The sequence below is a fragment of the Drosophila takahashii genome, unplaced genomic scaffold, assembly GCF_030179915.1.
Source record: "Drosophila takahashii strain IR98-3 E-12201 unplaced genomic scaffold, DtakHiC1v2 scaffold_189, whole genome shotgun sequence".
Lineage (NCBI taxonomy): Eukaryota > Metazoa > Arthropoda > Insecta > Diptera > Drosophilidae > Drosophila > Drosophila takahashii.
In genome coordinates this window covers 3,435-26,912 of record NW_027221687.1, presented here as the reverse complement: position 1 = coordinate 26,912, position 23,478 = coordinate 3,435, and the positions used below count along the sequence as shown (strand labels likewise).

Genomic DNA, 23,478 nt, shown 5'->3' with positions numbered 1-23,478 from the left:
AAAAAAGTTGTACTTTTTCTTTAACATCAATTATAAACTTGTTATATTAGTGGCGAAACAAGTAAAAATTAAAGAACGTATACGAATGCCATATAAAAATGGCCGTATTCGAATTAAAATAGAATTATTTCACAAAGCAAAAAAAAAATATTGAATTAAAATCAATATTTAAGAAAAACCGAACATATAAAATGGAAATAAAATCTATTATATTTATATTACTAATTTCTATTCAAAAAATATGAATGAAATATGAACGAAAACATTATTCTGGTTGATCCTGCCAGTAGTTATATGCTTGTCTCAAAGATTAAGCCATGCATGTCTAAGTACACACGAATTAAAAGTGAAACCGCAAAAGGCTCATTATATCAGTTATGGTTCCTTAGATCGTTAACAGTTACTTGGATAACTGTGGTAATTCTAGAGCTAATACATGCAATTAAAACATGAACCTTATGGGACATGTGCTTTTATTAGGCTAAAACCAAGCGATCGCAAGATCGTTATATTGGTTGAACTCTAGATAACATGCAGATCGTATGGTCTTGTACCGACGACAGATCTTTCAAATGTCTGCCCTATCAACTTTTGATGGTAGTATCTAGGACTACCATGGTTGCAACGGGTAACGGGGAATCAGGGTTCGATTCCGGAGAGGGAGCCTGAGAAACGGCTACCACATCTAAGGAAGGCAGCAGGCGCGTAAATTACCCACTCCCAGCTCGGGGAGGTAGTGACGAAAAATAACAATACAGGACTCATATCCGAGGCCCTGTAATTGGAATGAGTACACTTTAAATCCTTTAACAAGGACCAATTGGAGGGCAAGTCTGGTGCCAGCAGCCGCGGTAATTCCAGCTCCAATAGCGTATATTAAAGTTGTTGCGGTTAAAACGTTCGTAGTTGAACTTGTGCTTCATACGGGTAGTACAACTTACAATTGTGGTTAGTACTATACCTTTATGTATGTAAGCGTATTACCGGTGGAGTTCTTATATGTGTTTAAATACTTGTATTTTTTCATATGTTCCTCCTATTTAAAAACCTGCATTAGTGCTCTTAAACGAGTGTTATTGTGGGCCGGTACAATTACTTTGAACAAATTAGAGTGCTTAAAGCAGGCTTCAAATGCCTGAATATTCTGTGCATGGGATAATGAAATAAGACCTCTGTTCTGCTTTCATTGGTTTTCAGATCAAGAGGTAATGATTAATAGAAGCAGTTTGGGGCATTAGTATTACGACGCGAGAGGTGAAATTCTTGGACCGTCGTAAGACTAACTTAAGCGAAAGCATTTGCCAAAGATGTTTTCATTAATCAAGAACGAAAGTTAGAGGTTCGAAGGCGATCAGATACCGCCCTAGTTCTAACCATAAACGATGCCAGCTAGCAATTGGGTGTAGCTACTTTTATGGCTCTCTCAGTCGCTTCCCGGGAAACCAAAGCTTTTGGGCTCCGGGGGAAGTATGGTTGCAAAGCTGAAACTTAAAGGAATTGACGGAAGGGCACCACCAGGAGTGGAGCCTGCGGCTTAATTTGACTCAACACGGGAAAACTTACCAGGTCCGAACATAAGTGTGTAAGACAGATTGATAGCTCTTTCTCGAATCTATGGGTGGTGGTGCATGGCCGTTCTTAGTTCGTGGAGTGATTTGTCTGGTTAATTCCGATAACGAACGAGACTCAAATATATTAAATAGATATCTTCAGGATTATGGTGTTGAAGCTTATATAGCCTTCATTCATGGTGGCAGTAAAATGTTTATTGTGTTTGAATGTGTTTATATAAGTGGAGCCGTACCTGTTGGTTTGTCCCATTATAAGGACACTAGCTTCTTAAATGGACAAATTGCGTCTAGCAATAATGAGATTGAGCAATAACAGGTCTGTGATGCCCTTAGATGTCCTGGGCTGCACGCGCGCTACAATGAAAGTATCAACGTGTATTTCCTAGACCGAGAGGTCCGGGTAAACCGCTGAACCACTTTCATGCTTGGGATTGTGAACTGAAACTGTTCACATGAACTTGGAATTCCCAGTAAGTGTGAGTCATTAACTCGCATTGATTACGTCCCTGCCCTTTGTACACACCGCCCGTCGCTACTACCGATTGAATTATTTAGTGAGGTCTCCGGACGTGATCACTGTGACGCCTTGTGTGTTACGGTTGTTTCGCAAAAGTTGACCGAACTTGATTATTTAGAGGAAGTAAAAGTCGTAACAAGGTTTCCGTAGGTGAACCTGCGGAAGGATCATTATTGTATAATATCCTTACCGTTAATAAAAAAATTTGTTAATACAAATTTAATACAAATTACCAATATATATATATATACATAATAATTATAATAATAATTATACCAAAAATATGATCTTAAAAGTAAAAGATCAAATAAATTTCGAACAAGCAAATCGAAATATTGTAATAATATAATATTATTACAAATAAATTAAATAGAAACAAACATAAAATTCGAACAAGCAAATCGAATTATTAATATAATAAAATATATTTTATATATTTATTATAAACTTTTGTGTGTATATGGACCATAATATACACGCGTTGCGAGATGTATTGGCCAACTAATTTGATGATGATCATACATTGGATAATGCAACAACCTAAAATATACAATGTTGTACCTGGTTTCAGGTTAATGTTTTATATAAAATTATCAATATATATTAACAAACAAATGCCATTACAAATAATACTTTGATATATATTGTTTATATAAAACTAAGACATTTCGCAGCATTTATTTTAGGTATATAAATACATTTATTGAAGGAATTGATATATGCCAGTAAAATGGTGTATTTTTAATTTCTTTCAATAAAAACATATTTGACCAAATTTAAAACCAATATTATAAAACTCTAAGCGGTGGATCACTCGGCTCATGGGTCGATGAAGAACGCAGCAAACTGTGCGTCATCGTGTGAACTGCAGGACACATGAACATCGACATTTTGAACGCATATCGCAGTCCATGCTGTTATGTACTTTAATTAATTTTATAGTGCTGCTTGGACTACATATGGTTGAGGGTTGTAAGACTATGCTAATTAAGTTGTTTATACAAATTTTATAATAAAATTTTATAAGCATATGGTATATTATTGGATAAAAATAATTTAATTATTTTATTCATAATATTAACAAATATATGAAAAACATTATCTCACAATAGTAATTAAACTTTGAGAAAAACGAAGAGGAATATTTTCTTTTTCAATCAAATAATACTGAGAAATGTCTAGCATAAAATATTATCTAGAATTGTCTCTTATTAATGATTTGAAATATGAAAAACGTTGACAATATTATTATTCTTCGTTAATTCGTTACAAATAAATGCCATTAATATATATATACGTCAGCTTTAAACGAATTTAATAAAATGTTTTATCATTATATATAAAGAATTAATTGCAAATAAAAGTTATATACAACCTCAACTCATATGGGACTACCCCCTGAATTTAAGCATATTAATTAGGGGAGGAAAAGAAACTAACAAGGATTTTCTTAGTAGCGGCGAGCGAAAAGAAATCAGTTCAGCACTAAGTCACTTTGTCTATATGGCAAATGTGAGATGCAGTGTATGGAGCGTCAATATTCTAGTATGAGAAATTAACGATTTAAGTCCTTCTTAAATGAGGCCATTTACCCATAGAGGGTGCCAGGCCCGTATAACGTTAATGATTACTAGATGATGTTTCCAAAGAGTCGTGTTGCTTGATAGTGCAGCACTAAGTGGGTGGTAAACTCCATCTAAAACTAAATATAACCATGAGACCGATAGTAAACAAGTACCGTGAGGGAAAGTTGAAAAGAACTCTGAATAGAGAGTTAAACAGTACGTGAAACTGCTTAGAGGTTAAGCCCGATGAACCTGAATATCCGTTATGGAAAATTCATCATTAAAATTGTAATATTTAAACAATATTATGATAATAGTGTGCATTTTTTCCATATAAGGACATTGTAATCTATTAGCATACCAAATTTATCATAAAATATAACTTATAGTTTATTCAAATTAAATTGCTTGCATTTTAACACAGAATAAATGTTATTAATTTGATAAAGTGCTGATAGATTTATATGAATACAGTGCGTTAATTTTTCGGAATTATATAATGGCATGATTATCATTGATTTTTGTGTTTATTATATGCACTTGTAGGATTAACAATGCGAAAGATTCAGGATACCTTCGGGACCCGTCTTGAAACACGGACCAAGGAGTCTAACATATGTGCAAGTTATTGGGATATAAACCTAATAGCGTAATTAACTTGACTAATAATGGGATTAGTTTTTTAACTATTTATAGCTAATTAACACAATCCCGGGGCGTTCTATATAGTTATGTATAATGATATTTATATTATTTATGCCTCTAACTGGAACGTACCTTGAGCATATATGCTGTGACCCGAAAGATGGTGAACTATACTTGATCAGGTTGAAGTCAGGGGAAACCCTGATGGAAGACCGAAACAGTTCTGACGTGCAAATCGATTGTCAGAATTGAGTATAGGGGCGAAAGACCAATCGAACCATCTAGTAGCTGGTTCCTTCCGAAGTTTCCCTCAGGATAGCTGGTGCATTTTAATATTATATAAAATAATCTTATCTGGTAAAGCGAATGATTAGAGGCCTTAGGGTCGAAACGATCTTAACCTATTCTCAAACTTTAAATGGGTAAGAACCTTAACTTTCTTGATATGAAGTTTAAGGTTATGATATAATGTGCCCAGTGGGCCACTTTTGGTAAGCAGAACTGGCGCTGTGGGATGAACCAAACGTAATGTTACGGTGCCCAAATTAACAACTCATGCAGATACCATGAAAGGCGTTGGTTGCTTAAAACAGCAGGACGGTGATCATGGAAGTCGAAATCCGCTAAGGAGTGTGTAACAACTCACCTGCCGAAGCAACTAGCCCTTAAAATGGATGGCGCTTAAGTTGTATACCTATACATTACCGCTAAAGTAGATGATTTATATTACTTGTGATATAAATTTTGAAACTTTAGTGAGTAGGAAGGTACAATGGTATGCGTAGAAGTGTTTGGCGTAAGCCTGCATGGAGCTGCCATTGGTACAGATCTTGGTGGTAGTAGCAAATAATCGAATGAGACCTTGGAGGACTGAAGTGGAGAAGGGTTTCGTGTGAACAGTGGTTGATCACGAGTTAGTCGGTCCTAAGTTCAAGGCGAAAGCCGAAAATTTTCAAGTAAAACCAAAAACGCAATATATACAAATCAAGCTAATATAATATACTTGAATAATTTTGAACGAAAGGGAATACGGTTCCAATTCCGTAACCTGTTGAGTATCCGTTTGTTATTAAATATGGGCCTCGTGCTCATCCTGGCAACAGGAACGACCATAAAGAAGCCGTCGAGAGATATCGGAAGAGTTTTCTTTTCTGTTTTATAGCCGTACTACCATGGAAGTCTTTCGCAGAGAGATATGGTAGATGGGCTAGAAGAGCATGACATATACTGTTGTGTCGATATTTTCTCCTCGGACCTTGAAAATTTATGGGGACACGCAAACTTCTCAACAGGCCGTACCAATATCCGCAGCTGGTCTCCAAGGTGAAGAGTCTCTAGTCGATAGAATAATGTAGGTAAGGGAAGTCGGCAAATTAGATCCGTAACTTCGGGATAAGGATTGGCTCTGAAGATTGAGATAGTCGGGCTTGATTGGGAAACAATAACATGGTTTATGTGCTCGTTCTGGGTAAATAGAGTTTCTAGCATTTATGTTAGTTACTTGTTCCCCGGATAGTTAGTTACGTAGCCAATTGTGGAACTTTCTTGCTAAAATTTTTAAGAATACTAATTGGGTCAAACCAATTAGTTCTTATTAATTATAACGATTATCAATTAACAATCAATTCAGAACTGGCACGGACTTGGGGAATCCGACTGTCTAATTAAAACAAAGCATTGTGATGGCCCTAGCGGGTGTTGACACAATGTGATTTCTGCCCAGTGCTCTGAATGTCAAAGTGAAGAAATTCAAGTAAGCGCGGGTCAACGGCGGGAGTAACTATGACTCTCTTAAGGTAGCCAAATGCCTCGTCATCTAATTAGTGACGCGCATGAATGGATTAACGAGATTCCTACTGTCCCTATCTACTATCTAGCGAAACCACAGCCAAGGGAACGGGCTTGGAATAATTAGCGGGGAAAGAAGACCCTTTTGAGCTTGACTCTAATCTGGCAGTGTAAGGAGACATAAGAGGTGTAGAATAAGTGGGAGATATTAGACTTCGGTTTGGTATCGTCAATGAAATACCACTACTCTTATTGTTTCCTTACTTACTTGATTAAATGGAACGTGTATCATTTCCTAGCCATTATACGGATATATTTATTATATCTTATGGTATTGGGTTTTGATGCAAGCTTCTTGATCAAAGTATCACGAGTTTGTTATATAATCGCAAACAAATTCTTTAATAAAACGGTGCATTTATGTATTTTTGATTTGAAAATTTGGTATAACTCCAATTACTCAGGTATGATCCAATTCAAGGACATTGCCAGGTAGGGAGTTTGACTGGGGCGGTACATCTCTCAAATAATAACGGAGGTGTCCCAAGGCCAGCTCAGTGCGGACAGAAACCACACATAGAGCAAAAGGGCAAATGCTGACTTGATCTCGGTGTTCAGTACACACAGGGACAGCAAAAGCTCGGCCTATCGATCCTTTTGGTTTAAAGAGTTTTTAACAAGAGGTGTCAGAAAAGTTACCATAGGGATAACTGGCTTGTGGCGGCCAAGCGTTCATAGCGACGTCGCTTTTTGATCCTTCGATGTCGGCTCTTCCTATCATTGTGAAGCAAAATTCACCAAGCGTTGGATTGTTCACCCATGCAAGGGAACGTGAGCTGGGTTTAGACCGTCGTGAGACAGGTTAGTTTTACCCTACTAATGACAAAACGTTGTTGCGACAGCATTCCTGCGTAGTACGAGAGGAACCGCAGGTACGGACCAATGGCACAATACTTGTTCGAGCGAACAGTGGTATGACGCTACGTCCGTTGGATTATGCCTGAACGCCTCTAAGGTCGTATCCGTGCTGGACTGCAATGATAAATAAGGGGCAATTTGCATTGTATGGCTTCTAAACCATTTAAAGTTTATAATTTACTTTATAAACGACAATGGATGTGATGCCAATGTAATTTGTAACATAGTAAATTGGGAGGATCTTCGATCACCTGATGCCGCGCTAGTTACATATAAAAGCATTATTTAATACAATGACAAAGCCTAGAATCAATTGTAAACGACTTTTGTAACAGGCAAGGTGTTGTAAGTGGTTGAGCAGCTGCCATACTGCGATCCACTGAAGCTTATCCTTTGCTTGATGATTCGATAATAAACATAAATTTAATTGTGTTTATTTTGTTTGGCTTTTTTAAGTCAGAATATATATATATATAAAATATATATATATAAATAATAATTATATTTAAATAAATTTTATTTAAATATATTTAACAATGGTAGCCATATGTATCGTCATCCTATTAGTGACGCGTATAAAAATATTCTAAGTCCGAACATGCAAATAAGAGACATATGCAAGTATATGTACTTCTTAAGGTAGCCAACTGAATCGTCATCCTATTAGTGACGTGTATACAAATATTCTAAGTCCGAACATACAAGTAAGAGACATATGCAAGTATATGTACCTCTTAAGGTAGCCAACTGAATCGTCATCCTATTAGTGACGTGTATAAAAATATTCTAAGTCCGAACATACAAGTAAGAGACATATGCAAGTATATGTACCTCTTAAGGTAGCCAACTGAATCGTCATCCTATTAGTGACGTGTATAAAATATTCTAAGTCCGAACATACAAGTAAGAGACATATGCAAGTATATGTACCTCTTAAGGTAGCCAACTGAATCGTCATCCTATTAGTGACGCGTATAAAAATATTCTAAGTCCGAACATGCAAATAAGAGACATATGCAAGTATATGTACCTCTTAAGGTAGCCAACTGAATCGTCATCCTATTAGTGACGTGTATAAAAATATTCTAAGTCCGAACATACAAGTAAGAGACATATGCAAGTATATGTACCTCTTAAGGTAGCCAACTGAATCGTCATCCTATTAGTGACGTGTATAAAAATATTCTAAGTCCGAACATACAAGTAAGAGACATATGCAAGTATATGTACCTCTTAAGGTAGCCAACTGAATCGTCATCCTATTAGTGACGTGTATAAAAATATTCCAAGTCCAAACATGAGTTATATGGATATGAAAATAATATTAAGTTCTAGTATGGATATGAAAAAAAATGAGTTATATGGATATGGGAAAAATAACAAGTTCTAGTATGGATATGAAAAAAATGAGTTATGTGGATATGGGAAAAATAATAAGTTCTAGTATGGATATGAAAAAAAAAATGAGTTATATGGATATGGAAAAGAATACAGAGTTCTAGTATGGATATGGAAAAATGAGTTATATGAATATGGGAAAAATGATAAGTTCTAGTATGGATATGAAAAAATATTGAGTTATATGGATATTAAAGAAATAATAAGTTCTAGTATGGATATGGAATAAAATGAGTTATATAGATATGGCAAAAAATTTAATGTTCTAGTATGGATATGAAAAAAATTAGTTATATGAATATGGGAAAATTTATAAGTTCTAGTATGGATATGGGAAAAATAATAAGTTCTAGTATGGATATAAAAAAATATTGAGTTATATGGATATTAAAGAAATAATAAGTTCTAGTATGGATATGGAAAAAAATTAGTTATATTGATATGCTAAATAATGAGTTATATGCATATGGGAAAAATACTAAGTTGTAGTATGGATATGGGAAGAATACTGAGTTCTAGTATGGATATGGGAAAAATAATCAGTTCTAGTATGGATATGAAAAAATATTGAGTTTTATGGATATTGAAGAGATAATAAGCTCTAGTATGGATATGGAAAAAATTAATTATATTGTAATAGTAAATAATAAGTTATATGGATATAGGAAGAAAATTAGGTTCTAGTATGGATATGAAAAAAATTAGTTCTATGGATATGGGAAAAATAAAAAGTTCTGGTATGGATATGGAAAAATATTAAGTTATATGGATATTAAAGAAATAATAAGTTCTAGTATGGATATGGAATAAAATGAGTTATATAGATATGGCAAAAATATAATGTTCTAGTATGGATATGAAAAAAATTAGTTATATGAATATGGGAAAATTTATAAGTTCTAGTATGGATATGGGAAAAAGAATAAGTTCTAGTATGGATATGAAAAAATATTGAGTTATATGAATATTAAAGAAATAATAAGTTCTAGTATGAATATGGAAAAATATTATTTATATTGATATGGTAAATATGGTTTATATGGCTATGGGGTAAATACTAATTCTAGTGTGGATATGGAAAAAACGAGTTATATGGATATGGGAAAAATAATAAGTTCAAGTATGGATATGGAAAAAAATTAGTTTAATAGTTATAGGTATGGAAAAAATTAATTATATAGATATAGAACAAAAAATAAGTTATATGGATATGGTGGCATCAGTACGAAATATGCCCAATTTACATACACCGGAGCCGCAGTACGATAAATACCCAATATTTAGACGTCGTGGCCAAAAACATATATAGGGAGGCAGTGCTCGCCGACCGGTTGTATTGTTCAAAATTTATGTTTTTCATATTATTTTGGCAATGCTATATATAAATGATATCTTATACATATAATTCAATTATAGCGATATGGAAATACCATATTATATGTATAAAGAAAAAAAATGTATAATAAAATATACATTGACATACAAATATGGCTAGTTGTATGGATATGCCGTATTCATTATATGGATACGGCATATAGATTATATAAATATGACCAAAAAATATTTTATATTGATATGGCAAATAAAGAAATTACTTGAATATGGAAATAAAAGAAGTTATATTGATATGGAAGAAAATAATGAGTCATATAGATATGTTGGCATCAGTACGAAATATGCCCAATTTACATACACCGGGGCCGCAGTACGAAAAATACCCAATATTTAGACGTCGTGGCCAAAAACATATATAGGGAGGCAGTGCTCGCCGACCGGCCGTATTGTTCAAAATTTATGTTTATCATATTATTTTGGCAATGCTATATATAAATGATATCTTATACATATAATTCAATTATAGCGATATGGAAATACCATATTATATGTATAAAGAAAAAAAATGTATAATAAAATATACATTGACATACAAATATGGCTAGTTGTATGGATATGCCGTATTCATTATATGGATACGGCATATAGATTATATAAATATGACCAAAAAATATTTTATATTGATATGGCAAATAAAGAAATTACTTGAATATGGAAATAAAAGAAGTTATATTGATATGGAAGAAAATAATGAGTCATATAGATATGTTGGCATCAGTACGAAATATGCCCAATTTACATACACCGGGGCCGCAGTACGAAAAATACCCAATATTTAGACGTCGTGGCCAAAAACATATATAGGGAGGCAGTGCTCGCCGACCGGCCGTATTGTTCAAAATTTATGTTTATCATATTATTTTGGCAATGCTATATATAAATGATATCTTATACATATAATTCAATTATAGCGATATGGAAATACCATATTATATGTATAAAGAAAAAAAATGTATAATAAAATATACATTGACATACAAATATGGCTAGTTGTATGGATATGCCGTATTCATTATATGGATACGGCATATAGATTATATAAATATGACCAAAAAATATTTTATATTGATATGGCAAATAAAGAAATTACTTGAATATGGAAATAAAAGAAGTTATATTGATATGGAAGAAAATAATGAGTCATATAGATATGTTGGCATCAGTACGAAATATGCCCAATTTACATACACCGGGGCCGCAGTACGAAAAATACCCAATATTTAGACGTCGTGGCCAAAAACATATATAGGGAGGCAGTGCTCGCCGACCGGCCGTATTGTTCAAAATTTATGTTTATCATATTATTTTGGCAATGCTATATATAAATGATATCTTATACATATAATTCAATTATAGCGATATGGAAATACCATATTATATGTATAAAGAAAAAAAATGTATAATAAAATATACATTGAGATACAAATATGGCTAGTTGTATGGATATGCCGTATTCATTATATGGATACGGCATATAGATTATATAAATATGACCAAAAAATATTTTATATTGATATGGCAAATAAAGAAATTACTTGAATATGGAAATAAAAGAAGTTATATTGATATGGAAGAAAATAATGAGTCATATAGATATGTTGGCATCAGTACGAAATATGCCCAATTTACATACACCGGGGCCGCAGTACGAAAAATACCCAATATTTAGACGTCGTGGCCAAAAACATATATAGGGAGGCAGTGCTCGCCGACCGGCCGTATTGTTCAAAATTTATGTTTATCATATTATTTTGGCAATGCTATATATAAATGATATCTTATACATATAATTCAATTATAGCGATATGGAAATACCATATTATATGTATAAAGAAAAAAAATGTATAATAAAATATACATTGACATACAAATATGGCTAGTTGTATGGATATGCCGTATTCATTATATGGATACGGCATATAGATTATATAAATATGACCAAAAAATATTTTATATTGATATGGCAAATAAAGAAATTACTTGAATATGGAAATAAAAGAAGTTATATTGATATGGAAGAAAATAATGAGTCATATAGATATGTTGGCATCAGTACGAAATATGCCCAATTTACATACACCGGGGCCGCAGTACGAAAAATACCCAATATTTAGACGTCGTGGCCAAAAACATATATAGGGAGGCAGTGCTCGCCGACCGGCCGTATTGTTCAAAATTTATGTTTATCATATTATTTTGGCAATGCTATATATAAATGATATCTTATACATATAATTCAATTATAGCGATATGGAAATACCATATTATATGTATAAAGAAAAAAAATGTATAATAAAATATACATTGACATACAAATATGGCTAGTTGTATGGATATGCCGTATTCATTATATGGATACGGCATATAGATTATATAAATATGACCAAAAAATATTTTATATTGATATGGCAAATAAAGAAATTACTTGAATATGGAAATAAAAGAAGTTATATTGATATGGAAGAAAATAATGAGTCATATAGATATGTTGGCATCAGTACGAAATATGCCCAATTTACATACACCGGGGCCGCAGTACGAAAAATACCCAATATTTAGACGTCGTGGCCAAAAACATATATAGGGAGGCAGTGCTCGCCGACCGGCCGTATTGTTCAAAATTTATGTTTATCATATTATTTTGGCAATGCTATATATAAATGATATCTTATACATATAATTCAATTATAGCGATATGGAAATACCATATTATATGTATAAAGAAAAAAAATGTATAATAAAATATACATTGACATACAAATATGGCTAGTTGTATGGATATGCCGTATTCATTATATGGATACGGCATATAGATTATATGGATATGACCAAAAAATAATTCATAAAGAAATTATATGAATATGGCAGAAATAATTGGTTATATTAATATGATCAAATAATACTTTATATAAAAAAGTGAATATCTTTGGTTGGGTGGCAAAGAGAATTAAATATGCCCGATATATAGACGTCGTGGCCAAAAACTACTATAGGGTGAAGTGCTTGTCTGTTGGTCTATATATATACATATAATATTTTATGCGTACACATTATTATTATAGATAGTTAATATCTATCGTATGGGTGGCAAACGGAATTAAATAATTTCGATATTTAGACGTCGTGGCCAAAAACTACTATAGGATGGTCAGTGGTTGTCCACCAATTAATTATTGAACAAACCATATGAATATCATATGCTGTTGTCAATATAATGTATATCAATAATAATAAAAAATAAGGATGGTACAGTAAGTAGTCCATCTACTATTGAACAAAATATATTATAATATATACTTTTGTTATCAATAGAACAACATATATTAAAATCAAAATATTATCCGTATAAATTTGTTTCTTAAATGAAATTAAGACTTGGCTACGCGGTTAATATTATAAACCCATGATAATAAGGTGAAACAGAGGTCAAGTTTCTATTATATATAGAATAACAAATTGTTTCCGACTTTTATCGTTAATCTTTGGTGGCAGGTATATATGATAATTTATATTAAATTATTATATCCCCTGTCGTTTGGGCACAGAGTATCGCTTGCCGGTACAATGTGTTTACAAAAAGCATTATAATAAAATATAATTGCAATATTAGTGATCAAAATAATTTCATATGCGCTCGGTTTTATATCATATATTACCAGAGAGTTATATGGAAAAGATAAATTTTAAATTTATCATCAAAATGCAAATGATTTAACTCAATATTTATATTGGTTAAACAAAAATTGTACATGTGTGGATACAATAATTATGTATGTTGAACAAAAATGATATTTTAGAATGAAATATGTATATATAATATAATAAAAACTTATAGAAAGAACAATATATATTGAAAATTGTGTTATAAAAAAGTTGTACTTTTTCTTTAACATCAATTATAAACTTGTTATATTAGTGGCGAAACAAGTAAAAATTAAAGAACGTATACGAATGCCATATAAAAATGGCCGTATTCGAATTAAAATAGAATTATTTCACAAAGCAAAAAAAAAATATTGAATTAAAATCAATATTTAAGAAAAACCGAACATATAAAATGGAAATAAAATCTATTATATTTATATTACTAATTTCTATTCAAAAAATATGAATGAAATATGAACGAAAACATTATTCTGGTTGATCCTGCCAGTAGTTATATGCTTGTCTCAAAGATTAAGCCATGCATGTCTAAGTACACACGAATTAAAAGTGAAACCGCAAAAGGCTCATTATATCAGTTATGGTTCCTTAGATCGTTAACAGTTACTTGGATAACTGTGGTAATTCTAGAGCTAATACATGCAATTAAAACATGAACCTTATGGGACATGTGCTTTTATTAGGCTAAAACCAAGCGATCGCAAGATCGTTATATTGGTTGAACTCTAGATAACATGCAGATCGTATGGTCTTGTACCGACGACAGATCTTTCAAATGTCTGCCCTATCAACTTTTGATGGTAGTATCTAGGACTACCATGGTTGCAACGGGTAACGGGGAATCAGGGTTCGATTCCGGAGAGGGAGCCTGAGAAACGGCTACCACATCTAAGGAAGGCAGCAGGCGCGTAAATTACCCACTCCCAGCTCGGGGAGGTAGTGACGAAAAATAACAATACAGGACTCATATCCGAGGCCCTGTAATTGGAATGAGTACACTTTAAATCCTTTAACAAGGACCAATTGGAGGGCAAGTCTGGTGCCAGCAGCCGCGGTAATTCCAGCTCCAATAGCGTATATTAAAGTTGTTGCGGTTAAAACGTTCGTAGTTGAACTTGTGCTTCATACGGGTAGTACAACTTACAATTGTGGTTAGTACTATACCTTTATGTATGTAAGCGTATTACCGGTGGAGTTCTTATATGTGTTTAAATACTTGTATTTTTTCATATGTTCCTCCTATTTAAAAACCTGCATTAGTGCTCTTAAACGAGTGTTATTGTGGGCCGGTACAATTACTTTGAACAAATTAGAGTGCTTAAAGCAGGCTTCAAATGCCTGAATATTCTGTGCATGGGATAATGAAATAAGACCTCTGTTCTGCTTTCATTGGTTTTCAGATCAAGAGGTAATGATTAATAGAAGCAGTTTGGGGGCATTAGTATTACGACGCGAGAGGTGAAATTCTTGGACCGTCGTAAGACTAACTTAAGCGAAAGCATTTGCCAAAGATGTTTTCATTAATCAAGAACGAAAGTTAGAGGTTCGAAGGCGATCAGATACCGCCCTAGTTCTAACCATAAACGATGCCAGCTAGCAATTGGGTGTAGCTACTTTTATGGCTCTCTCAGTCGCTTCCCGGGAAACCAAAGCTTTTGGGCTCCGGGGGAAGTATGGTTGCAAAGCTGAAACTTAAAGGAATTGACGGAAGGGCACCACCAGGAGTGGAGCCTGCGGCTTAATTTGACTCAACACGGGAAAACTTACCAGGTCCGAACATAAGTGTGTAAGACAGATTGATAGCTCTTTCTCGAATCTATGGGTGGTGGTGCATGGCCGTTCTTAGTTCGTGGAGTGATTTGTCTGGTTAATTCCGATAACGAACGAGACTCAAATATATTAAATAGATATCTTCAGGATTATGGTGTTGAAGCTTATATAGCCTTCATTCATGGTGGCAGTAAAATGTTTATTGTGTTTGAATGTGTTTATATAAGTGGAGCCGTACCTGTTGGTTTGTCCCATTATAAGGACACTAGCTTCTTAAATGGACAAATTGCGTCTAGCAATAATGAGATTGAGCAATAACAGGTCTGTGATGCCCTTAGATGTCCTGGGCTGCACGCGCGCTACAATGAAAGTATCAACGTGTATTTCCTAGACCGAGAGGTCCGGGTAAACCGCTGAACCACTTTCATGCTTGGGATTGTGAACTGAAACTGTTCACATGAACTTGGAATTCCCAGTAAGTGTGAGTCATTAACTCGCATTGATTACGTCCCTGCCCTTTGTACACACCGCCCGTCGCTACTACCGATTGAATTATTTAGTGAGGTCTCCGGACGTGATCACTGTGACGCCTTGTGTGTTACGGTTGTTTCGCAAAAGTTGACCGAACTTGATTATTTAGAGGAAGTAAAAGTCGTAACAAGGTTTCCGTAGGTGAACCTGCGGAAGGATCATTATTGTATAATATCCTTACCGTTAATAAAAAAATTTGTTAATACAAATTTAATACAAATTACCAATATATATATATATATACATAATAATTATAATAATAATTATACCAAAAATATGATCTTAAAAGTAAAAGATCAAATAAATTTCGAACAAGCAAATCGAAATATTGTAATAATATAATATTATTACAAATAAATTAAATAGAAACAAACATAAAATTCGAACAAGCAAATCGAATTATTAATATAATAAAATATATTTTATATATTTATTATAAACTTTTGTGTGTATATGGACCATAATATACACGCGTTGCGAGATGTATTGGCCAACTAATTTGATGATGATCATACATTGGATAATGCAACAACCTAAAATATACAATGTTGTACCTGGTTTCAGGTTAATGTTTTATATAAAATTATCAATATATATTAACAAACAAATGCCATTACAAATAATACTTTGATATATATTGTTTATATAAAACTAAGACATTTCGCAGCATTTATTTTAGGTATATAAATACATTTATTGAAGGAATTGATATATGCCAGTAAAATGGTGTATTTTTAATTTCTTTCAATAAAAACATATTTGACCAAATTTAAAACCAATATTATAAAACTCTAAGCGGTGGATCACTCGGCTCATGGGTCGATGAAGAACGCAGCAAACTGTGCGTCATCGTGTGAACTGCAGGACACATGAACATCGACATTTTGAACGCATATCGCAGTCCATGCTGTTATGTACTTTAATTAATTTTATAGTGCTGCTTGGACTACATATGGTTGAGGGTTGTAAGACTATGCTAATTAAGTTGTTTATACAAATTTTATAATAAAATTTTATAAGCATATGGTATATTATTGGATAAAAATAATTTAATTATTTTATTCATAATATTAACAAATATATGAAAAACATTATCTCACAATAGTAATTAAACTTTGAGAAAAACGAAGAGGAATATTTTCTTTTTCAATCAAATAATACTGAGAAATGTCTAGCATAAAATATTATCTAGAATTGTCTCTTATTAATGATTTGAAATCTGAAAAACGTTGACAATATTATTATTCTTCGTTAATTCGTTACAAATAAATGCCATTAATATATATATACGTCAGCTTTAAACGAATTTAATAAAATGTTTTATCATTATATATAAAGAATTAATTGCAAATAAAAGTTATATACAACCTCAACTCATATGGGACTACCCCCTGAATTTAAGCATATTAATTAGGGGAGGAAAAGAAACTAACAAGGATTTTCTTAGTAGCGGCGAGCGAAAAGAAATCAGTTCAGCACTAAGTCACTTTGTCTATATGGCAAATGTGAGATGCAGTGTATGGAGCGTCAATATTCTAGTATGAGAAATTAACGATTTAAGTCCTTCTTAAATGAGGCCATTTACCCATAGAGGGTGCCAGGCCCGTATAACGTTAATGATTACTAGATGATGTTTCCAAAGAGTCGTGTTGCTTGATAGTGCAGCACTAAGTGGGTGGTAAACTCCATCTAAAACTAAATATAACCATGAGACCGATAGTAAACAAGTACCGTGAGGGAAAGTTGAAAAGAACTCTGAATAGAGAGTTAAACAGTACGTGAAACTGCTTAGAGGTTAAGCCCGATGAACCTGAATATCCGTTATGGAAAATTCATCATTAAAATTGTAATATTTAAACAATATTATGATAATAGTGTGCATTTTTTCCATATAAGGACATTGTAATCTATTAGCATACCAAATTTATCATAAAATATAACTTATAGTTTATTCAAATTAAATTGCTTGCATTTTAACACAGAATAAATGTTATTAATTTGATAAAGTGCTGATAGATTTATATGAATACAGTGCGTTAATTTTTCGGAATTATATAATGGCATGATTATCATTGATTTTTGTGTTTATTATATGCACTTGTAGGATTAACAATGCGAAAGATTCAGGATACCTTCGGGACCCGTCTTGAAACACGGACCAAGGAGTCTAACATATGTGCAAGTTATTGGGATATAAACCTAATAGCGTAATTAACTTGACTAATAATGGGATTAGTTTTTTAACTATTTATAGCTAATTAACACAATCCCGGGGCGTTCTATATAGTTATGTATAATGATATTTATATTATTTATGCCTCTAACTGGAACGTACCTTGAGCATATATGCTGTGACCCGAAAGATGGTGAACTATACTTGATCAGGTTGAAGTCAGGGGAAACCCTGATGGAAGACCGAAACAGTTCTGACGTGCAAATCGATTGTCAGAATTGAGTATAGGGGCGAAAGACCAATCGAACCATCTAGTAGCTGGTTCCTTCCGAAGTTTCCCTCAGGATAGCTGGTGCATTTTAATATTATATAAAATAATCTTATCTGGTAAAGCGAATGATTAGAGGCCTTAGGGTCGAAACGATCTTAACCTATTCTCAAACTTTAAATGGGTAAGAACCTTAACTTTCTTGATATGAAGTTTAAGGTTATGATATAATGTGCCCAGTGGGCCACTTTTGGTAAGCAGAACTGGCGCTGTGGGATGAACCAAACGTAATGTTACGGTGCCCAAATTAACAACTCATGCAGATACCATGAAAGGCGTTGGTTGCTTAAAACAGCAGGACGGTGATCATGGAAGTCGAAATCCGCTAAGGAGTGTGTAACAACTCACCTGCCGAAGCAACTAGCCCTTAAAATGGATGGCGCTTAAGTTGTATACCTATACATTACCGCTAAAGTAGATGATTTATATTACTTGTGATATAAATTTTGAAACTTTAGTGAGTAGGAAGGTACAATGGTATGCGTAGAAGTGTTTGGCGTAAGCCTGCATGGAGCTGCCATTGGTACAGATCTTGGTGGTAGTAGCAAATAATCGAATGAGACCTTGGAGGACTGAAGTGGAGAAGGGTTTCGTGTGAACAGTGGTTGATCACGAGTTAGTCGGTCCTAAGTTCAAGGCGAAAGCCGAAAATTTTCAAGTAAAACCAAAAACGCAATATATACAAATCAAGCTAATATAATATACTTGAATAATTTTGAACGAAAGGGAATACGGTTCCAATTCCGTAACCTGTTGAGTATCCGTTTGTTATTAAATATGGGCCTCGTGCTCATCCTGGCAACAGGAACGACCATAAAGAAGCCGTCGAGAGATATCGGAAGAGTTTTCTTTTCTGTTTTATAGCCGTACTACCATGGAAGTCTTTCGCAGAGAGATATGGTAGATGGGCTAGAAGAGCATGACATATACTGTTGTGTCGATATTTTCTCCTCGGACCTTGAAAATTTATGGTGGGGACACGCAAACTTCTCAACAGGCCGTACCAATATCCGCAGCTGGTCTCCAAGGTGAAGAGTCTCTAGTCGATAGAATAATGTAGGTAAGGGAAGTCGGCAAATTAGATCCGTAACTTCGGGATAAGGATTGGCTCTGAAGATTGAGATAGTCGGGCTTGATTGGGAAACAATAACATGGTTTATGTGCTCGTTCTGGGTAAATAGAGTTTCTAGCATTTATGTTAGTTACTTGTTCCCCGGATAGTTAGTTACGTAGCCAATTGTGGAACTTTCTTGCTAAAATTTTTAAGAATACTAATTGGGTCAAACCAATTAGTTCTTATTAATTATAACGATTATCAATTAACAATCAATTCAGAACTGGCACGGACTTGGGGAATCCGACTGTCTAATTAAAACAAAGCATTGTGATGGCCCTAGCGGGTGTTGACACAATGTGATTTCTGCCCAGTGCTCTGAATGTCAAAGTGAAGAAATTCAAGTAAGCGCGGGTCAACGGCGGGAGTAACTATGACTCTCTTAAGGTAGCCAAATGCCTCGTCATCTAATTAGTGACGCGCATGAATGGATTAACGAGATTCCTACTGTCCCTATCTACTCACAGTCGATTTTGGATTGCTCGAGTGAGCAGACGTGTGTTTTCGTGCGCTCCGTTAGTTAATTCAAAAACAACAGTCCCCGGTTAGCTACATAGCTGAAACTAGCACCAAAATTCGTGTTTATTGCCTGTGAAAACGTTTTCGGTTTTTTCTGCATGAAAAACTGTGCGGTTGAGTGATATTTCGCGTTTTTCATTTTGTGAATTTTGTTTTCATATTTGCCTCATTTAGGCATATTTTATTTGACAGTTGTCTGAAAGGTAATTGTGACTTTGCTATTTGTCATATATTTGGTACGGAAATTGGACAAAGGTGTGTGACTTTGATAAGTGGTTCGAGCATTGGAATTTCAGCAAATCAGCTGATTGGGATACCAGATCAGCAAAATAGAGTCGGGGTTCCATCCAATATGGATGTTAGCGAGTCTGGGAGTGAACATGGGAGCAGCCGCAGTTCAGCCCGTGGAAGGACCGTGCGCGCTAGGGGAAAACGCAGTATGGGGCCGCCGAGAGATGCATCACGGGCAAAGGTTCCAGCTATTGGTGGGACAAAGGACACGCCAGTGTCTTTAGATGAAGAAAATGAGCCATTATGGATGGAGATGCCGAGTGCTGCTGCGATTGCCGCAAGTTCAGCTGACCCTGTGAATGCTGCTCTGAACGCCGCTGAAAACGCCGCTGCGACTATTGACGCCCCAGATACTGCACCCATTGTTACCCCAGATATTCCGGTAGTCTCCATCATGGAGAAGGTAAAGATGGGAAGCGGTGCCATAGCACGAGAATTGGCGGACATCCGGACCTCGTTCGCGAAAGTATTGGTTGCCTCGACGACCAGCTCAAAACTGGCTGGAAAAATCCAGAATAATTTCAACAGGTATGAGGAGATTATCAGTGCTATGATGATTCACATTGGAGTCCTCGAGGATCGTGCAAGCAGACAACCAACGCCAACACCGGTCGTCTCGGCTGCCTCCTATGCAACTACTGCTGCAAGAGGCGCGCATCTTGTTGGCCAACCTGCTCCCCCCGTAGCCGCACCACGGAGCGTGAACATTCGCGAAACGTGGTCAGCGGTCGTTGCCGGCGACGATCCCACCCTCTCGGGAAGGCAGATTGCGGACAAAATCCGCAAGGAGGTTGCGCCCGCCCTGGGCGTTAGGGTTCATGAGGTGCGTGAGCTGAAGAGAGGCGGTGCTATTATTCGCACGCCATCTCGAGCAGAAATGACCAAAGTTGTCGCATCTGCAAAGTTCGCTGAGGTGGGCCTTAAGGTGTCGAGGAATCCGATTATAAAACCTCGGGTGATTGTGCAAGACGTTGACACCACCATAGGACACGAGGAATTTATGCTGGAACTCAAAGAGAAAAACTTTGAGGATTGGTCGATGAAGCAGTTTCAGAAAGCGGTGGTTTTGACCACAAAGCCCTGGTCTACTGCCAACGGTGCCACAATTAACGTGACACTGGAAGTAGACGACCAGGCGCTGAGCCTTCTAGATGGTGGCAGAGTTTACATCAAGTGGTTCTCTTATCGCTGTCGGCGGCAAGTGCGCACCTACGCTTGCCATAATTGCCTGGGATTCGACCACAAGATTGACAACTGCAGGTATACGAAGCAGGTCTGCCGTCAGTGCGGACAGGATGGCCACAAAGCGGTACAATGTTGTAACCCGGTGGATTGCCGTAACTGCCGGCATAAAGGGCTTCCCTCAGGACATTATATGCTCTCGGGAGGTTGCCCGATATACGGCGCGGTGATAGCAAGGGTGCAAGCTAGACATTAATATGTTCAGCTTCATCCAAGCAAATTGTGGCAAAGGCCGTTGCGCTTTCATCGAGCTTGCCAAGCAGGTGAGAGATGCTGGCCACCTGTTCGCACTAGTCCAGGAGCCCTACGTGGACACAGCTGGAAGAATGACTGGACTCCCTGGAGGGATGAGGGTCTTCGCAGACAAGAGGAGGAAAGCCGCAATCATAGTGGATGATGCAAATGCCATCTGCATGCCCATCGAGAGCCTGACGACGGAGTACGGAGTGTGCGTGAGTGTCACGGGAAGATACGGCACTATCTTTCTGGCCTCCGCATACTGCCGGCATAGAGCTGCTCTGGAGCCCTACACCGACTACCTGGATTCGGTCCTGCTGCTGGCCAGCACGACACCGACAATCCTTGGAATAGATGCTAACGCCGTGTCCCCCATGTGGTTTAGTAAATCTCCACCCAACTCTGGAGATAGTCATCGTCGCGAACGGGGACAGCACTTGACCGAGTGGATCATTGCAAGCGGTGCCTGTGTGCTCAACACAGCCAGCCAGGTGTTCACGTTCGATAATATTCGCTCCAGTAGTGATATCGACGTGACCTTCGCCAACGACGCAGCGCGAGCATGGGCTATGTTCGAATGGAGAGTCGACTTCTGGGATCTCAGTGACCACAACATTATCACTGTTGAGGTTACTCCAGATCCCAATAGGGCCGTTGAGAGCCTAGCTCCGGTACCGCAATGGAGACTCTCCAATGTAAGTTGGCGAAGATTCGGTGAGGAGCTAAGGAGTGCAGCAAGAGGTCTCGAGGAACTGGAGGAATCGCCGTTGGACGAACGAGTGTCTGCCCTCCGCTCTACCGTACAGGACGTGTGCGACAGAGTGATGGGGCGCAGGATGCCTGCAGAAAGGAGAAAAGTAATATGGTGGAATCCTGAACTGAGTACCAAACGCCAAGAGGTTCGGAGACTGAGGCGGAGGCTGCAGGAAGCTCGTCGGAGTGGTACCGATGATGCTGTGCAACTTGTTGCTGGTCTGAGGCTTGCTTCAGCCCAGTACAAGAAGCTTATCCTGACGACAAAGGAGCAAAACTGGCGGGACTTCGTGGGACGGCACAAAGATGATCCATGGGGGCACGTCTACCGAATATGCCGAGGCCGGAAGAAGACAACCGATCTCGGATGTCTTCGGTCGAACGGCGCGCTTATCGTAAATTGGCTCGACTGCGCAAACGTGCTTCTTCGCCACTTCTTTCCAGTTGCGGAGTCGACTGCACGCGTGGACGTACACCCTGGTGCCCCGCCAATTCTCGAATCCTTCGAGGTGGCGACCTGCGTCTCCAGGCTGAAAAGTCGGAGATCTCCGGGTATGGATGGCATCACGGGTGGCATCGTCAAGGAGGTATGGCGTGCCATTCCGGAGCACCTGACGTCGCTGTACTCTCGATGCCTCTCGGAAGGATACTTCCCTGACGAGTGGAAGCACCCGAGAGTGATACCGCTGGTAAAGGGGCCTGATAAGGACAGGAGCGATCCTTCGTCCTATCGTGGCATATGCCTTTTGCCAGTGTTCGGAAAGGTGCTCGAAGGACTCATGGTGAATCGACTCAAGGATGTGCTACCGGATGGCTGCAGATGGCAATTTGGATTTCGGCCTGGACGCTGCGTGGAGGATGCCTGGAGGCATGCCACAACCACAGTTGACAACACCACGTCGCAATACGTCCTTGGAATTTTTGTCGATTTCAAGGGAGCATTCGACAATGTGGAGTGGAGCGCAGTGCTCGATCGGCTTGTCGACGTCGGCTGTCGTGAGATAAGCTTGTGGAAAAGCTACTTCTCCGGCCGAAGGGCAAGCATCATCAGCAGGTATGA

General features: G+C 36.6%; 5 non-coding genes and 1 pseudogene across 5 annotated transcripts; all 6 read left to right on the top strand.

The window, feature by feature from the left end:
- Nucleotides 1–267: 267 nt before the first annotated feature.
- On the top strand, nt 268–2,261 carry LOC138914417 (small subunit ribosomal RNA). Its single transcript, XR_011420269.1, has one exon. It is a non-coding gene; the product is annotated as a small subunit ribosomal RNA (ribosomal RNA).
- Nucleotides 2,262–2,882: 621 nt separating this feature from the next.
- LOC138914416 (5.8S ribosomal RNA) lies at nt 2,883–3,061 on the top strand. The gene has a single exon (XR_011420268.1). It is a non-coding gene; the product is annotated as a 5.8S ribosomal RNA (ribosomal RNA).
- Nucleotides 3,062–3,459: 398 nt separating this feature from the next.
- Nucleotides 3,460–7,413, top strand: LOC138914419 (large subunit ribosomal RNA). The gene has a single exon (XR_011420271.1). It is a non-coding gene; the product is annotated as a large subunit ribosomal RNA (ribosomal RNA).
- Nucleotides 7,414–13,930: 6,517 nt separating this feature from the next.
- On the top strand, nt 13,931–15,925 carry LOC138914418 (small subunit ribosomal RNA). The gene has a single exon (XR_011420270.1). It is a non-coding gene; the product is annotated as a small subunit ribosomal RNA (ribosomal RNA).
- A 623-nt stretch (nt 15,926–16,548) lies between these two features.
- Nucleotides 16,549–16,727, top strand: LOC138914414 (5.8S ribosomal RNA). Its single transcript, XR_011420267.1, has one exon. It is a non-coding gene; the product is annotated as a 5.8S ribosomal RNA (ribosomal RNA).
- A 398-nt stretch (nt 16,728–17,125) lies between these two features.
- On the top strand, nt 17,126–19,893 carry LOC138914415 (large subunit ribosomal RNA; annotated as a pseudogene).
- The last annotated feature ends 3,585 nt before the right edge of the window (nt 19,894–23,478 follow it).